We start from the raw sequence: 4,535 nt of genomic DNA, 5'->3' as shown, positions 1-4,535 counted from the left end.
TGATTAAGAAAGATTCTGGGTAGAAACCAAGAAAATAGATGATGGGACATATCAGAGAGAATACTTAAAAAAGAAACATGTGTTTGAATATGGTTAAAGAAATAGAAAAAATTTGAAACACACCACTCTAAGAGGGATGAAATGTTTTAGATACTTAAATGTGACTGAATTCAATAAAAGTATGTATGTATGTATGTATCATTAACTATATATATATATATATATGTATATGTATGTATATATATATATATATATATATATATATATATATATATATATATATATATATATATATATATATATATATATATATATATATATATATATATATATATATATATATATATATATATATATATATATATATATATATATATGCGGGAACCACAAACTATATATATATATATATATATGCGGGAACCACAAACTGTGTGACCACCAGGAGGTTGTTAAAAACTATAAAAGTTTTAATAAAGTTAAAACACCTAGCTTTCGCCGGCTTCCTGCCAGCATCATCAGGGTGGTTAGCAGTCGATGGGATGGCTACTTATAGGAGTGGTGCCTTTTGCACCCGTCTCCTAGACCTCGTGATTGGGCCCAACCGATCCTCCTGCGTTCCGCTCCTAATTGTCGTATCGCCAGCTGGCATGTTCCTGCCTCCCTCTTCCCCACCTTTGCTCCTTCCCTTCCTTATTCGTACACCAGGGGGGGATTCAGTCCTATGCCCAGGGCACCCCCTTGTTGCCCACCTGCTAACCACCCTGATGATGCTGGCAGGAAGCCGGCGAAGCTAGGTGTTTTAACTTTATTAAAACTTTTATAGTTTTTAACAACCTCCTGAACGTGATTCCTGGGTGCATCCATGCTAATAATAAATAAATAAAAGTGAACACCAGGATAAAATCATTAAACTATAAAAGTTTAATACCAATAAACAAACGCCAAGCTTTCGTCAGCTTCCACTGCTGACATCATCAGGGCTTAAGAAGCCAGTCCATGGGAGAGTCTTTTATAGGTTGAATGAGGCCTGCACACGGCCCCTGGACCTCGTCACTGGCCCTAATTGCTCAGGCTGCGTTCTAGCGGTGGTTTTCCCCCCGCTGGCTGTTCTTATCCTGCAATACTCACCCGTACGTACGCCTTCGCGTAACTCATTTCCACCCGGGCTGGGGGTAGGTGGGACATTCTCCCCTCCTGCTCTCCTCGGTCGTGTCCCCCGCTCTGCCTGCCCGTGTGATCCTGCCCTCCTACTCCCTGCAGCGATCGAATCCACCCGGCTCGGAGTGCCTATTCCCTTTCCTGGAGTCCAGCTGGTCCCAGCCACTTCGTTGCCGTTCCCACAGGCGCTTCCCCCCCTTTCCTCTCTGATCGTGTCTCCCGTATCTTCTGTGTCTCCCAGCAATCCACCCCCGTCGTTCTTCCACTCGCCCCACCTGGGCTGGCTAGGTTCCTTCTCCCCCTTCACCTCCTCCTTCCCTTCGTTCCCTTCATCAGCCCCCTTCTCCTCACCCCCGTATCCATCCCCTCTTCCAATGCCATCCGGTCCGAATCGTTTCCTCCCCCTTTCTTGTCTACCGTTCCTAGCTCGGTCGCTAGCTCCCGGGGGGCTGCTCCGTGCTTTCCGTTGGCTCAAGCACAACGGGATTACGGAGTGGGGTGGTCGGGCCGCTGTCACAGGGTGGCTCGGCGAGATCCTCCTCTCCGTGCGCGATCGAGTAACTATCCTTCTGGGGCCCTCTTCCTCCCTATCGGCCTTTGCGCTTCCCCCTCTTTCTTCTCTGATCGTGTCTTCCGCCCCCTTCACCTCTCTCTTCCCTTCGTTCTCCTTGTCAGCCCCCTTCTCCTTACCCCCGTATCCATCCCCTCCATAGATGTTATCCTGTCCAGATCGTTTCCTCCCCCCTTCTTGTCTGCCATTCCTAGCTCGGTCGCTGGCTCCCAGGGGGTTGCCCCGTGCTTCCCGTTGGCTCAAGCATGACGGCACTACGGAGTGGGGTGGTCGGGTCGCTGTCACCGGGTGGCTCAGAGGGATCCTCCTCTCCTCTCTCATGCGCGATTGAGTAACCATCCTCCTGGGGTCCCCTCCCTCCCTATCAGCCTCTGTCCTGTCATCCCCGTACGGTTCGGTCTCAGCCGGGCCGTTACGTCTACTCCCTGCACTGATGTCACTGGCCCCAGCCGAGGATATTCGGCGGCCCTGCTTCACCGTCATCGCCTCGTTGGTGGGCGCCGCCTTACACCGGCGTCCCCAGGGGAGGGGGGAGGGGGCTCCTGGTAGGTCAGTTGTCAATCTCATGCCCTCCCTCATCGTCGGTCTCTGCGTCCTTCGGGGTTGCGTGCATTTCCCCGTTGTGGGACTCACTGCCCGCGGTCCCCATGGTGCCCGGATGTTTGGGGGCAGTTGGGGGGCAAGTGACGTTCCTCCCGCGGTTCCCTCCGTTGGTTCCACTGGCGCTCCCAGTGCTCCGTTGCCACGTTTCCAGCCGGATGGGGGGTTGCTACCTGTGCTCCACGCTCTCAGCGCTAAATGTGCTGGACAGAGATCCACATGCCGATTGATTGAATCCCTGTCCGAGAGCCAAGCCTCCTTGAGCAAACGTCCCCCTTTCGTGCCGTCGTTAGCCAAGACACGCACATTGTCGAAGTCGAACCGATGGCCGGACTCCGCCATGTGCGCCCATATTTGGAAGTGACATTCGGCCCGTATTATTGCCAACTTGTGTTCATGGACCCTAGTTCTCACCCTCTTCAAGGTCTCCTTACCATAGTTGCTGGGACAGTCCCTGCAGTCGATTCTGTACACGACTGCCGACTTCTCCATGTTGGGGAGTGGGTTCTTGGGGCGCATGGCTGCGGCCCGGAGTGTCTGGTTGGGTCTGTGTGCAACCTTCACGTTATACGGCGCCAGTAGCCTCGCTGTAGCCTCCGAGACATTACAGATGTATGGGAGGGTGACCAACGCTGGCTGTGATGTCAATTCTTCCGTTGGCTGATCTCTTTTAAGTTCGGGTGGTGCACTGTGGTGCCTAACGAATCTTGCTGGATATCCGTTGCGCTTGCACACACGGAAGAGGTAGTCCCTCTCCTTTTTCTTCGCTCTGCTCGTGCTACAGTGGGAATACACCCGTTTAAACAGGGTTCTGACGCAGCTGACCTTATGGGCCACCGGATGATTGCTCTGATAATGGAGGATCCTATCCGTGTGCGTTGGTTTCCGGTATACCCTTGTATTCAGAGACCCATCTGGTTGTCGATGGACCAATACATCCAGGAACGCCAGGGTACCCTGGCTCTCTTCCTCCATCGTGAACTGGATGTCAGGGTATACCGAGTTAAGTACGCCCCTAAAATCAGCCTTCTGATGTTTCTTGACGACCGCAAACGTGTTGTCCACGTAGCGGGCCCAGAACTTGGGTTGGTACCGGGCCATCGCTACGTGCTCCAACTGTTGGAGCACCACCTCCGCCACTACGCTAGAGATCGGGGACCCCATAGGCGTCCCTTTAATTTGCTCAAACATGGTGCCTTGGAAGGTGAAGTAAGTTCTTAGGCATACCTCCACCAACCTTATCAGGTCCTCAGTTCGAAGGGAGTCTTGCTGCTGTTCCGGGTGCCTTCGGCTCAAGCAGTCCCTTAAAGTTGCGACTGCGAGGTCCTGAGGGATGGAGGTGAAGAGGGAGATGACATCAAAGGACACCATCACCTCATCCTCCTCCACCCTCAGGGTCCTGATCCTGCCCAGGAATTCCTCCGCCGATCTTACTGTAGTGGTGCTGTCGTTGGTCAGGTAGTTAATGCGACCACTCAGCCACTTGGCCAATTCCGAGGTGGGGGTGCCCCTGAATGCAACAATGGGGCGGAGGGGAACACCTGCCTTATGGATCATAGGCAGCCCGTAAAACCTGGCCAGCGCCGAGTCGCTGGGGCGTATCCTCCTCAAAATGTCCTCCCCCATTCTCTTGCTCCGTTTCAGGCCATCCAGAAGCTTGTTGATGTAATTCCTGAGTGTGACCATGGGGTCCTTATCAACCAGCCTGTATGCTGTTCTATCCTGGAGCAGCTCCAGCGCCTTGTTCGTATACGCCACTTTGTCCATCACAACCGTGGCCCTCCCCTTGTCCGCTGGAAGTACGACGATGGAGTTATCCCTCTTGAGTTGTTCTAGGGCCTCCATCTCCTGTTTAGATAATGTCTGATACGGTTTATGGCTTACCAGCAGCCCCGTGACCTGTTGCCTGAGTGAGCACCTAGCCTCCTCCCCTATCCCAATACGGAGTATCGTGGGTTCCAGCGCTGCTATGAAGTCCAACGCATGCGCATCCGTGAGATTGTAGCCCACGTCTCGCTGCAATAGGGTGAGCTGTGGTCTGGTTAACGTCTTTGTAGACAGGTTACATACCAATCTGTCGGTAAAGCTGCTACTGTCCAACTCCCGCAGGCTATCCATCCTGCGTTGGAATGTCCCCATCATATACTGACTTCTCCTCCTGGAGGTTTGCTGGATATGCCGGTCGAGTGCCTGGAAATGTTGGTTA

The sequence above is a fragment of the Protobothrops mucrosquamatus genome, unplaced genomic scaffold (genome assembly GCF_001527695.2).
Source record: "Protobothrops mucrosquamatus isolate PMUCROS unplaced genomic scaffold, P.Mucros_1.0 scaffold12180, whole genome shotgun sequence".
NCBI classification, from domain to species: Eukaryota; Metazoa; Chordata; class Lepidosauria; order Squamata; family Viperidae; genus Protobothrops; species Protobothrops mucrosquamatus.
This window is presented reverse-complemented; position numbering follows the sequence as displayed.